Here is a 15,088-nt window from a genome sequence, read left to right on the forward strand (position 1 = left end):
CAGCGTTATTGGAAGCGTTAAAGATTCAGTGCACAAGCTTGCTGAACTGTAATGGAAGATTTGTGTTCAACAAGGACTGTATTTCACTGGAGGTCCTTGCAACCTGCAGTTCTAAAGTTTCTCGTTCAGATGTTAATGCTACATCTTTTTGAAACAATAGGACTTTGAGTCGGCTTAGCTTGTTAAAGTCTGCCTTTGAAGTTGGAATTGAAGGCCACAACAAACTGTCCATATGCTCAGACGGCAAATGCACATTTCTGCAGCAGGTCACTATCTGGGAGTCTGCTAAAAAATGTGGGATATGACCTTCATGCTGAAACAGTTTTGGTCACTTAACATTAAATAACATCCATGTCCTTAATTTTTGCCAGTCTTAGACAAGTAGTCTGCTGAACTGTATCATTAAGAAAAATCATCTGTGTTGGAATTAAGCAGGCTCAAAACAAGGTGTCTGTTCCCAGAACTTGGCAGAATTTGGTACCCTAACTTTATTTCATGTCAATGTTATCCTTCCAATAATCATAACCTATCATGGCTAATTGTGTGACAAACAAGTCTGTATTTATTAGCTTGGTTTGGGTGAGCATTTTCTTTTATTGTTGGTGTAAGGGACAAGTTTAAAAAAAATGATTTTGGTTCTAATGCATCGTGTCCAGAAAAATATGTGAATTTATCCCTATATGTTTTTGAGCTCCCTTGTTGGGGAGTAGGACAATGTTCCCATTGTGTATAATTAAAAAGTGTGTGTTGAACACAAGCTCGATGTGTTTAATGATGTCCATAATGATGGTAACAGATCATTTCACCATAATTAGCAGAATTTAGATACTGGTCCTCAGATAGGAAAACAGTTGTGTATTCCAGCTCTGACAGCATGGAGTTTACAGTTTCAACATCCCTATCATCAGAATGTAATGCAGGTACAATAACATCATCCATAGAAACACTAAAAATATAAGGAATCTGCAGTATTTCTTTAGGTCCAAAGATATCATACGGTGCTTTATCCCAAAAAATTCCAACAGTTACTGGAACAGCTGAAATGTTTACAAGGGACAAGCCTCTTTTTAGCTTAAGTGAAGATCAGTGAGGCATTAACACATCAGCGACCGTTTCTATGGCAGAGAGTTCTAAAAGGTAATGGCCACTAATCAGCAAGAAGAAAACAATCACAGATCCAATCCAAGGAAATAGAAAAACCAAGGAAAGTGTTATCCAAAAATATATCCAAGGAGGGACCAGATAAACGCTAAAAAGAAAACACAGCACGTGACGGTGGAGTGTATAAAATGGAGGAAGTGTCAGAAGAGTCAGAAGAGTCTAATGAAAAGTCATCTGTTCCTGAAGCAGTCCATTAAAAAACAGGAGCCACAGGTACAAGTAAAGAACTGGTGGAATCCACACGAGATAGATCAGTATAAATGGCATCTGCTGTAGAAGACACCGTAGTTAGTACAGTACTCACTTCTGTCATGTGGTTAGAATTTGTAGCAGTATTTGGAATTAACTGCAGTTCATTCTCTACCCCTCTGCCCCCCAGCTTGGGAGAAGCCGCTTTAAAGGTTCTCACAAGCTGCTAAGGAATTTCCTGTATGGTAGCGGGAGGAGTTAGGACCAAGGACTCTTCGTGGCCTACTGTTTAGAATCCGCCACCTGATGTAACATGATGTGGTTAATACAGACAAAAAAATTGTTTTTAGAACCAGCAAGAGGTGGCAATCGTACAGTGCTTGTACCTTGAATACCAAGTACTGGCACGGGTGCATGGTTTGATTGTCCAGATTCCTTCTTTAGCACAATCCTTTCTCGAGCGAGATTCCCAACTTTGGAATCCAGACAGAAGCTGCGGGTTGCTCATTGATTCCTGCAGCGTCAGATGTCTTCAACTGCTTGTTGGACTGGCTGTCACAGAAGTTTTGTAAGTCTTGAAAGACAGCACAAAGATCATTTATGTCACAGGGCGTGGCTGTCTCCGCATATTCCGGGCTGCCAAGGTCTGAAATGTACATTTTGATGCCACAGAGGACCTTGTATGGGATCCAGCCACCCAGAGATATTTTAGGGCGAATACTAAGTGTTCTTTGTACCCCACATAGGTGGTGGATCCTAATATGCCCTATACCTAATCCACTAGATGTTAAGGACTGCTTTAAATCATTGTTCATCCTCTCCACAACAGAAATGCCCTCTGGCCAATATGGAGAAGAGTAATATATCTCTACACCAAGGTACACCCAGTGAAGCCATAGAATCCCTATGCGCTTTTGAGGCAAAAGCAGGGCCATGGTCCGAGTGGAATGTAGTGCATGCATTTGTTCTGATAAAGACTTGCAAATTTTCAATAACAGTTCGAGGGTCAGCCAAATGTTGAGACCGCACCTAGAGGAACCCTGAGCAAGAATCAATTGCAAGTAGGATAAATGTAAATGTTCTATCCGAATTAAGAGGACCACAAGGGTCCAAATAAACGCAGCCGAAAGGTTTGGTGGAAATTATCATGTGTGTCTGCGGTGGACGAGCCACAGTGGAAATTTCAATTTGTTGACAAATGTCACAACAAAGGACATGTACTTTGGCCTGTTTGTATAAGCCAGGGCACCAATAATGTTGCTGTAGCAACAAAAATGTGACTGCCACACCTGCATGTGCAGAAGCAACACTTTCATATGCAGCTATCACTAAGGCTAACCTGCAGTCTTGGTTGGGAATCAAATGATCACCAACTCCTGGAATTGTTACAAAGGGAATGTTCTGTGCACTTAAATGATATGTATATTTAGCTGGAAAACCCTTAGGCAAAGGGGTGCCGTTGGGTATAGCATTAACAGCAGCTATTGTATCGTTGTCTACCCTCGTATGAGAATGAGTAATTGCAGCAACTGTTGCAGTCACAACTACAGATTTGGCCATTTCATCTGCCAAAGAATTCCCTACAACGTTTGGTCCCACACGTTGATAGCTCAATGTATGAATAACATCACCCTGAGGCATATTAACTTTAAGATCTGCCACCTTCACCCAAAACAATTTATGCTTTATTGTGTTGCCTTTAGAATCTTTGAATCCATTTTGATGCCACTAATGCAAATTGGCGTTAAACCCTTGACACAATAATACAAATCGCACACTCTAAGCGTGGGGAATTCATGATCTGTATGTTCCAGTGCAAGTAATAAGACTTTTAGTTCAGCCAATACAGCCCCCTAAAGACTGTGTTCGAGTTGTTTGTGGTTGGAATTTTCCATCAAACTTCACACCAAGAACAGTTGTGAAGACTGCTGAATATTGGTGCTTAGTACCTATAACAGGTTGGGCTGAACCATCAGTACAAGCAATGTATTTATACTGCTCAAGAGGCAAAATATTGCTGGGCATCGGATAAACATGGTCGTATTGAAGAATCTCTTCTGTTTGTAAAGATGAGTCAAAGACAAAGTCTAAATCAGCAACTGATAAGGATGTTGCCAATTGTATCCATCCATGAAGAAGAGCCTTAGTGTAAGGAATGCTACCTTTGGTAACAACTACTAAGGCTGGAATGGGAGTTACAACAATAATGTGATTCCCTTGTGCAAGCGGCGGCTCTTTAGTTATAGCAATCTGCACTCCAGGTAGTATTTTTTCAGTGGATACAAAACACATTTCCGCAATGCAATACTAATGCGATTTATATGCAATAGGCACTGTCTCACCTTCATTAAAGGTGACATTGATAAAGCCAATGGCACCCGCAATTATAAGAATGACCAGGTTTGTTGTGTTTATACATGTATGTAAGTGTCATGTACTAGCAAGTCAGATTGTAGTGATCTGAGTATGCCTGTGTGTTCTGATGTCCAATTAGAACTGGAAAAATCTGGATGAGTCAATTCATATAATGATTTAATGCATTGTGCATATTCAAGTATGTACATTCTGCCAAAATTAAGGATTGCAGTTTCTGTAGTGTGCTTGGATGCTTCATCAAAGCACACTTCTCTAGGAAGTGTGGTGCGAGACTTTTTCTTTCCTGTGTAAGTTTGTAACCAAAAAATAGGACAATTAGAAATGCTATATTACATTTCTTGAAGTTGAACTTGTAGCCTGCTTCGGTGAATCACAATAATATGGCATTCACCCAGGCCAAATGTGTGTTTAACTCATCATCGGTCAGGTAGATATCATCTACATAGGACAAATCATGCTGAAAGCCTAGTGCAGAGAAGGCAGTCCAATTTCTGCTTTCAGAAGGTATATTTTAGCAGGAAAAATAATGGAAATGTCCAAGGTTTTGTGTATTGTTTATGGACTATGGGCCTAATTTCGATCTTAGCGGAAGGGAATACTCTGTCACAAATGAACGGTGATCCCGTACGGTGTATTATGATCCCATTATGTGCTATGGAGATCGTAATACGGCGGACGGGATATCCTTTGCGTTTGTGATGAAGTATTCCATCCACCGAGATCCAAATAAGGCCCTGTATCATTTATAAGTGCCAGACTGTGGGTATTTTGTATAGCAAACATGTGTGTATGACTGTTTAAATGTCTGTAATCTAAGGCTATACAATGTGAATGATCCGCTTTTAAATCAGGAAAAAAGGGATTATTCATTTGAGAGACACTAGGTTCAATTACTCCCTGATACTCCAACTGGGAGAGTATTTCCCTAACAGGTGCCATTGCATCCCATTTTTGGGAATAATGTGGTTGCTTTTGTGCGATGGACCGTATGGGTATTATATGATAAGGAGAATCTTTATCCCAGCTGACATGATTGTGATATAAAGCTGGGGCTAGTGCAAGAGCCCCTTCTAATGCATGGGCTTGTTTGACGTCTTTAGGGAGAAGCACAGAAAAAGATGGGAGTATCACATCCTCACCCTGTTGTTATGTTTGGACAAACTGTGGCGGGGAAATCGACCTCTGCTAAAAAAGTCATTGATAAAGTCACATTTTCCCAGAATATTACTCTACTGGGGCACTTTATGTCACCCTCAATTTGTATATCCAAATTATATAATCTATCTGGAGGGGCTACGCGCCTATCTAGGATTTCAATTGTAATGAAGTTAACAAGTGCTGTCTCTACCAGAAATTCCTAGAGATTCCGGTGCACTAGAGTGACCTTTGTCACGCTATTGAGGAGAGTCATTGCCCACCTCCTGTTCAGGAGGCGAGTTCTCAGCGTTTGCTGCATATTTTGTGGTTATAGCCGCAACTTTATTTTTTTAAAATTCAGGCTTAAATTTATGAGGTTTCTCCTCCTTCTTTAACTTTATATCAGATGAACGTTGTGAGTCCTTCTTTGGTTTCACATACTCTTCCTGTCTGGGGTCAGAATGCCCTCTCCTCTCATCCTGAAAGGAACGAGAGGGATGAGTATCAGAAAACTGATATCTGTCAGGTGCTTGTATTTGTGTGTGCTCACACTAATTATAGCATCTGTCAGATCATCCTAGACATTTAGCTTTTTCTTTCGTTTGGGTTTGTCATATTGTTTCTTAACAAACTCCGAGCTCTGCTTGGCAGTTTCTTTGTCAGAACTAGGTTTGCCAAGTTGTGGTTTGCTGGGTCTGGTTCCAAAATTCTTATGTCCTATAGAAGTGTATACCGCTGCAATAATTATAGGTAGCTCAGGTTGGCTCTGGCTGAGTGGTGTAACCAGTGTGAGATGCTGGCATATAGCCAGAGAAGCTTCTTCACCTTTAGTGTTACATAGAATCATTGCGAAGACTACAGGAAAGTTTCCCATTAGTTTCATCTCCAAATTCAGGGCAGCAGCTGTGCTGTGTTCGTTCTGTATTTGCTTAAACACCTCCAGCAAGACTGACATAGATGGAGTACCATGTGTGATGGTTTAGACTGTAGCAAAGACTTGGCCCCATGTGGCACAGTCACCTATTATGGGAACAATTTAATGGGGTAAGCACATAGTCAATATTATGTGCTTGTCTCCTAGAATGGCCGGCACTTCGGTGACTACCCTATTATACTCTGATGACGCAGTCCTTATAGCCCTCACCCCCAATGCTTTGAGGGGCCTAGTGGATCACTTTGTTATTTTTATGCAGGACCTAGATTTAACAATTCATTACACCAAGTCACATATTATGTCTTGTGGATCAGGCAAAAAAAAGGTTTAACAGGATTATAATTAGCACTGACTACCGTTAACAATTGTTGTTATCTAGGTTTACATTTTAGCTCTTCAGGGTCCTGGCACATGCAGACTAATAACTCTCCTCTCCAATTCTGTAGAACAGCTGGATCAGTTTGTAATCTTATCAGACCTTGTATTGGGGGGACAGTCCATCCGGCATGAAAGGTGTATAATGCTTAGTGTGTTAGTGCTGCCACTTATTGAGCAGGATTATGGGGTGTCACAAAAAGCTGTTCACTTCAGACAGAGGAAAATCGTTTCCTCCATAGACTACTGTACTTACTGCCATCTACATCAAGTGTTATTATTCACTCTAAGTCAAGGCAGGGATTTACACTATATAGGGTCCATTCGGCCCTTCTTTTACTGTGGATCAGTATTTGGTTAAACCCGGCTGCTACGCTATGTAGGAATATCATTTGCGATTGTCTTAACCAGGACAGGGCTTTTTTAATCTCATGGTTGCGTTATATTCACTACCCCTTTATTATGCTGGGTCTGTCCTGTTTGTTTATGGAACCGTCAAGTATTGCTAAAATTGATAAAAAAAGGGTAAAAATAATATTCATGGAGCACTGTGAAAATCTAAGATTGAAAAATGAACTGACCAAAAGCATGGTTTTGACCTATTATCGATCTTTGGCATCAGGAGAACCTACTCTGTTTTTAGCCATTGACCTTACTCAATGGGATCGCTCACTTCTTGTTCGCTTTAGGGCTGGTACCAAAAACTGGTCCTGCTACTTTAAAAATGTATTGGATACAGATGGGATCTTTATATTGCGGCCTACCCTTGCGATAATCAGTATGAGCAAAGATTTTATGTTCTAACGTACATCTGTTATTCAGCGTCTTGAGACCCTTGGGTGAAAAGTGCACTTTACAAATACACGTGTTATGTTACGTTCTTTTGTAGTTTATGGTCAACCACAACAGCACTTTTTTAAACAGCTGTTAAGAAAAATAGGATTGTATCAATGCAGAATAGCTTTGCTATAATTGCAGTATTTAAGCTCTCCTGAAATATGTGCATTTTTAAACGGGCTATCCAGTCAAGAAAAGGGATAATTGACTAGAATCTCTAATGAATTTTGATATGTTTATATATTTTTATTTGGTATCAGATGATGATCTTGCATTTTAGTGTCATGAATTAAATTTGTATAAATATGTATATTTTTACAGCACTGGTTTTGAGTGTTTTTTTTAATTTGAGATGTAATTATGTCTTACATGGGATTGTCACTGTCATATAGTATATTTTTTTAATATTGCTTTCTGAGTGTACCTTTCTTTTATGATCTATATAGATTGAATAAAGATTGTTGCTGCTATTCTGCTATTCTGTGCTTGTCTTATGGTTCCATAAGGGGAAACACAGCTTTATTTTGGTTGATTTTTGGGCGATCCAAAAAGGTATGTCCTCACGAGTAGCGGGAATTTTGCCCATAATTGAATGAACAATCACGAGTCTTATGGTTGGCTCTGCACGCAACTGAGCTGGTCCTGCAAGGCCAGCCATTGATAAAACAGCCAGCAAGATACATGAAACATACTGAGTTAAGCATCTAATTAGTCTAACTAGACTGTTGAACAATTGTTGTAGCTCATTAACATTAAGACCGTGTAAATTAGAGAATGGTGTATAACCATATAATGCTGGCCAGGTGGTCCCTTAATTGCAAAGGGGACCCATGCATACTGGTGCAAGAACATGTATAAGGGCACCTCAGAACCAATTTTGATGTTAGCCTGAAAGGGGAATTTCTAAGAGCAAATCTGCTCTGTATTGTTGCAGTGTTTTTATATAAGTGTATTGATAAAATGTGCCTGTGTTACAGCTGTGAAATTGACTCAGGTAATCAATTACTTCTAAGCAATAGCCTTCATGGGCTTCAACCATGGAGATAAAGTCACTGCCTGCAACACCAAGGCCATACAAAGTTACATATGCAAAGAATGCTGGTCTGCAATTGTTAGCAATTGCTGTAGGCTGTGCCATTTGAAAAAGAGCATTGGAAACAAAGTGCAAAAACAAAATATGGGTATTCCTTTTAACGATTCACGCTTGAACAACCAACCGAAAATGTAGGGGCTTTCTAAAAATATTGTTTAGTAAATTGTCCCTAACACAGCAGATGACTCCAATGGTAGGTGCAAGCGTACTATGGGCATGCACAAGCACTACTCAGGAGACTTGCAGAATAAGTATCAGATCATTATTGGTGGCATCATGTTGCAGGGATATTGCTGGGAAGCAGAACTGGGTCTTGGGAGAACAGGACGACCGAATGTAGGGACTGAGTCTCTCTATCAAGTCATTACCTTTTGGCCCAAATCTGACTAGCTCACAGTGACTCACCTGAACTACTAAGCTTTCAGGAGTAACAGGTGGTTTTGGAAAACCTAGAACGTGAACCTCAAGTCCCCAAGGAATCATGGAAACAAATCATCAACTTTAGTTTCTCACTCATGCATGCCCATAGTAAACAAAAGAAAACACAAAGGAAATTTACAATACATTTTTTTAAGCAAGTGTGCTGCGATTAGTAAACAAATACAATTAAGCAACATACTCAATATGACTAGCAGGCTGTGAACAACGAACAACCATTGCAACTAATATATCTGTCTAGGCCTACTCTCACTATGTGAGCACAGGGATATATTAGTGGTCTATTGGATTAGCACTGGACCCCACACCTGGTATGTGTGTAGTTAGGTGATTCTCATCATAGGTGTAAACTCAATTTACACTACTGCCTCTGTTCTATGACGGGTCTCTCTGCTGGAATTGTGCTCCCTGCCCCACTTGGTGGCAAGACACGGTTTATATGATAAAAGCTACTGTGTTAGAAAACTGCAGCTGTGCTATGGTGTTATGTTTCAAAACATTAGGAGATGTTGCTGCCCGGGCACAAAAAAAAGTTGATCATGTTTTTTGACCTAATACGAAATTTATAGATTGAATCTCAGGAAGAGTCACTGAATAACAAATAATATGCGCAGCGTATATCTGAAATAATATCAAGTCACAAAAACAAATGTATTATATGTGGCTGTGCAAAATGGAGGCTGTCTAGAACAGATAATACGTGTTAAGAATGGAGAACTAAAGTGGGCCCAGAAGGCAAATCATTACAGGTTCCTCTATGTGTGCTGTGCTCCATGCTTGGATATTAATGTCAAATTCTGTGACTGTGATATTACATAAATTTGTTGTCAAATACCCTGTTCTCCAAACTAACAGTTTGGCCACTCTACTTTGTGTCAGGTAGACTGTCATATATCTGAATGGGATGCTCCTGCTGGCTCTACTGTCAGAAACCCTACACCGACAAATTTAGGACCATCGTTTTAGGTGCATCAGTCCATGCACCCATTTTAGAACATAGGGTCTAATGTATTTTTTATTTATTCTGAGACTGCCAGGGAAACCCAATTGGTGCAAAACTGAAAAATGGATAAGCGCCCCCCCCCCCACTCTGTGGGAGAAAAATCCCATGTTGTTAGGATAATTTATTTTGAGTATTTGCAACATAGCACTGCCAGCCATACTATTTCATTTAACAGACCTTTTGTCTTCTCTTTATGTACTTTTCACACTTACACAACCCATAAGGGCCAAGATAAGAGGGATGGGGGAAGCCATCAGCATATTTTCCCCTTAATTATAATATAATATAATTATGTTTTCTATAAGGTTCCAAGCATTATATCCTTCGCTCACTTAACATTCTGAAGCATACTTCAAATACATCTGGATCTGCATGGATGAATTTGTGTCAGACCTCAACATTATTTCATTTTAAATCTGATTAAACAGATTACATATAACCCAGGCTATTTCTACTTGGGTTAAGCATTTAGGAGAAGTCTTTTACAGTTGCGCTTTGGGCCTAATTAATTCCTCCTTCACTTTTTTCTCCTTCCTCTCTCCTTTTTAGTAGTATTTGTACAGCCATGAGTTACTAATAATTGCTCACACCATTAAGAGAGCTATTCACAAAATGCATGTAGTATGTTTTGTAGTATTTGTGGAGTTTATGCCTCAGCCTCTCCTATAGTTATATATAGATCTCCTCCCGACTGAAGAGTCTCTGCACATGTAAGTGTACACTTTCGTTGTAAATGTGGGATGGACATGGGGTGTTTGGAACATGGGAAAACATACAGATAAAGGGGATGGGATTAGTGAGGAGTAAGAAGAGTTTTTGGGAGGGCCAGGGACGGTCAGGGAGAGCCTTAGAGAGGGATGTCAACCAACGTACAAAAGTGTAAGTCGATAGCTATCCACAATCGACACGTCTGGAGCTAAAAAGGGACTGAAATAGTAGTAATTTATTCTAGCTCAGCGCCCAACCACTGCTATTGCAGCACTCTCCCAATTGAAAATAATTAAACCAACTAAAAATGTACTTAAAATGCCCAGAGGAAATAATCTTGTTTTTGTGTATGTAAATCGGTACAACATGAGTAATTTACATCCATTAGCCAGGAGTAACAACATCATACAGAAATAAAGAGGATGTTATGGTACATAGTAGTCTTTGTGGTCTGGTGGGGGTGGGAGGTAGGAAGAGTAGTCGCCAGGCGCGGGGTTGAAAATGGTGTTTGTTGGGTGCCGGGGGAGCATCCTTGAGCATTCCTGAAGTGAACCCTGGGCTAGAAAGGGTGACTTGGGCAGGGGAGGTAAGTGGAGGTATATGTCCTTGGTATGGGAAGAGCTTGAACGCTGTGCGTGCGTTGGTGACTAAGGGATCAACTGTGATTCGGAAGAGTATAGGAGGTTGCACGCTTTCGACGTTTTTAGTGTTGTCTTGCATGAGGAGACAGGGTGACAGCAGGGCAGCAGTATGGGGTGCTCAATGTCAGTCCGTGGTGACGGCAGGAGTGATAGAGGTTAGTGCCGTGGTCACAGGTGACATGAAGAAAGAGGAGGAAGGGAGGGAAGATTCGCTGCTCTTTCTTGCCACAAAGATCCTGTAAGGTGTTGGGAGTATATGTGGACAACCCTATGTCAAGAGGGGCATATCAAACCGAGGGCAGTAGAACTGTGGCTTTTAGTGATCATTAATGATCTGGGTGGTTAGATCGTTGGTAGTGGCTGGTGTGCTTGTGGTACTTGCATGTCCTGGGGGAGTGGGGTTGAGGAGGGGTATGGGTGATGTATACAGCAAACAGTAGGGGGGAGAAGAAATAATATAAGGAAGGTCGTGTAAGGAAGAGGAAGGAGGGGGGGTCAGCCCTGCTTGATTCAGGATGAGGATAGGAGGGGAGTCTGGGGCATGTCATTCCCTAGTGAATCCATCAGGGAGAAATGGTGCCCATGTCTGCAGAAACAATTCAGTCTGGTCTTACAGATTGTAAATGACGCATTCATGGGAGGCCATTTGCATCACGGCCACTAACCAGGACTCCTGCGATGGGAGTACAGGTGATTTCCATTGCCGGAGAATGGATATCTTGGGCTTGTGGTACCTGCGTGTCCTGGGGGGAAGGGGTTGAGGAGGGGTATGGGGGATGTATACAGCAAACAGTAGGGGGAGAAGAAAAATTATAAGGAAGGTTGTGAATGGAAGAGGAGAGGAGGGGGGAGGGGAGGGTCAGCCCCGCTTGGTTCAGGACGAGGATAGGAGGGTCTTGCAGATTGTAAATGACGCGTTCATCGGAGGCCGTTTGCATCATGGCCACTAACCAGAACTCCAGCGATGGGAGCACAGGTGATTTCCATTGCCGGAGAATGCATATCTTGGCCTTGGCAAGCGCTGTGTGGAGAATGCGGAGTTGTGGCCGGGAGACGCCTGATGAGTTGCGTGCATCATAAAGAAGAATGGTTGGGGGGTAAGTGGAAGAAGCAGGGACATGGAGACATGCAGGTCCGACCCGATATGAGTCCAAAAGGGCAGGATCGAAGGCCATTCACAGATGATGTGTGTGACATCACAACTGGTACTTGTGCACCTCCAGCACTTCGCATGGGGAAGAAGGCCTGCGCTATCCAGTTTTGTGGTGTCCAGTGCCAGTCGGGCAGTGTTTTAAAGAGGCAAAACTTTAGGCGAGCCTCTCTTGTGCCCTTATCCAGGGCTTCAAGTATGTACTCCCATTCATCATCCTCATATTCAATCTGTAGACGAGTGTGCCATTTGGGATGAATGGCTTGCGAAAGGGGTGCGGAAAATTGGTGGGAGGAGAGCCTGCCGTATAATCCAGACATCATTCTTTTCTGGCAGCCTCATGTGGACAGGTAGGTCACCACAGGCGAGATTCGCAGGGACCAGGTTCGGGAACCAAAGTGGGGTCTCAAGCAGTGTTGCATTTGCGTGTAGTGCCATAGTATGCCTGTAACTACAGGTAACTTTACCATTGTGGTTTAAGTTGTACTTGCCCACACCTATTCTTGTTACAGATGTGGTGACATGAACTACTATTAATAGTAAATCTCCACCTTGAGTTCTTATCTAGGGTCGTGTCATATGGCTTGGTTAGTCCCGGGAAAAAAACTGCCTTTTTACATGCACACATCTCTTAAGTTGCCTTCTTTTCTACACAATGACTTTTGACATACATTAGTCTGCATGACAGTGCAGGATTAGGTTCTCTGAAACTATATTGCTTACATTTCCACTACGCAGGCACACTAACACGACACCTTAGTACAAGGCTTCATTGTGTAAATGTTGATGTTCATCTGTAAGGCGACACAGTTATCTCAAGGGAATAAACAATGACAGCCTGGCTGAGGCCTCAGATGCATGGATGCAGTTATTATATACACACAGTTATTTCCGTGTCAAGATCAGAGGAGATCTCAATGATTAGTTTGCAATACTGACATCATTATCGTGAACTAGCCATTGTTCTTTGGGTATGGCACACTTTGAAAAATAAAAGCTGATGATGCAATTTGAACAAGGACATTGTGCAATCATTGCTATACCCACAATAAATAAATATTACAACAAGATGGAATGCATTCCCACAATTAATCGACCTCGAGCCATTGCAGTGCATTTGAATGAACAGCTTAATTATCATTTAAACAGTGTTCTCTCCTTGACAAAGAAACATGATTAACCTTAAAAGCAATATACAAAGGCTTTTACGATTATACGTGATACGTGGAATAGTGCTCTTTTAGTACTACTTCACATGTAATAGTCACTTATAAATGCAATTCACATAGGTGTGGGCGTAGATGTATGCCTGTTACTACAGGTAACTTTACCATTGTGGTTTAAGTTGTACTTGTCCACACCTATTCATGTTACAGATGTGGTGACATGAACTACTATTAAACGTAAATCTCCAACTTGAGTTCTTATCTAGGGTCGTGTCACCTGGCTTGGTTAGTCCCGGAAAGAAAAACTGCCTTTTTATGTACACACGTCTCTTAAGTTGCCTTCTTTTCTCCACAATGACTTTTGACAAACATTTGTTTGCGTGACAGTGCAGGATTAGGTTCTCTGAAACTATGGCATAGATTCATCAAGCAAAATTGCGATTGCAATCGCTGCGAAACAGCGATTGCGATTGCAATTTCCGCTTCCGCAATTCATCAACAACAAAAGCATCAAATTGCGAATTCGCAAAACAAAAAATCGCAAAACCCAAGTGGAACCCCCATTTCGATTCCTTAACAGCGATTACCCACATTTTCTGCAAATTCGCAAATATATTGCGAATTCGCAAATAAATCGCTAATCCAATTCATGATAAACCGCAAGGCGGCTGAGGCTCCAGGCTGCAGCCCAGAACCGACGCAGGATCCAAGAGCGCATCTTCCGGCTGCGGATTACACTACTGGGACAGACTGAAGAGGAGTTCTACTCAAAATACAGGCTCAATGGGGCAATGATAACTAAGCTCATCAGAGACATTGACCCCCTAATGCATCACCCAACACGGAGGACCAATGCCATACCCACTCATGTCCAGGTCCTGTGCTGCCTGCGCCTCCTGGCCTCCGGAAGATTCCAGAGGATAGTTGCATATGCAGGGGGTATATCACAGAGTACCCTGTCACGCTGCCTACGGAGTTTCCTGGACGCCATGCTGAGCCGGATCCATCACTACATAACCTTCCCATCAACCCAACAGGACTTAACACAAACTAAACTGGACTTCTATCACAGCGCCCCTTTCCCCCATGTAATTGGCTGCATTGACTGTACCCACATTCACATCTGTTCACCCACTGAGACCGAATACATGTACCGGAACCGCAATTCATACAACTGCCTCAACATCCAGATGGTCTGCAATGCGAAAACCATCATCACAGACATTGTGGCACAATACCCGGGAAGCACGCATGATTCGTTCATCTTCCGGCACAGCGGCATACACACACGCTTGGCCAGGGGTGACTTTGGCGAAGGACATCTCCTAGGTAAGTACACATGCCCACATACAGTATGTCAAGACCATGTAGCTGCGCATAACAGGCACTGACCCTCTGCTCCTGTCCTTCAGGTGACAGCGCCTATGGCCTCCGTGAATACCTCCTCACCCTATACCTCAACCCTGCTACACCACAGGAACGGCGTTACAATGCTGCGCACATACACATAAGAAATGTCATTGAGCGGACATTTGGGATGTTAAAGAGTCGATTCTGCATCCTCCACAAGACTAGCGGGCCCTCAAATACCAGCCTGAGGTCTGCTGCCGCATCGTGGCCGTGTGTGCCATACTCCACAATATTGCCACCAAGCGGAGGATACCTGTGGAGGTGTCTGGCAGTGAGTCAGAGGGGGATGACCTGCCACCTGCACATGTGCATCATGCACGCGGGGAGAATCCTGCTGAAGGACACAGGCGCCGTAACAGCATCACACTGAACTACTTCTAGTGCATCCATACCCCTCACACAACACTGCACTCATGCATGCCACATTAATCAATGACATGATGTGTTCAAAATAAAATCTTATTTTAATG

General features: G+C 42.1%; 1 protein-coding gene and 1 pseudogene across 2 annotated transcripts in view; one reads left to right on the forward strand and one right to left on the reverse strand.

The window, feature by feature from the left end:
- The window catches only part of LOC144829528 (SH2 domain-containing protein 1A-like), a 600,010-nt gene that overhangs the window by 67,627 nt on the left and 517,295 nt on the right, over window positions 1-15,088 (forward strand). The gene's annotated exons all lie outside the window — the stretch shown is intronic.
- On the reverse strand, window positions 520-2,910 carry LOC144826864 (uncharacterized; annotated as a pseudogene).

The sequence above is a fragment of the Lissotriton helveticus genome, chromosome 4_1 (genome assembly GCF_964261635.1).
Source record: "Lissotriton helveticus chromosome 4_1, aLisHel1.1, whole genome shotgun sequence".
In the NCBI taxonomy this organism is placed as follows: Eukaryota; Metazoa; Chordata; class Amphibia; order Caudata; family Salamandridae; genus Lissotriton; species Lissotriton helveticus.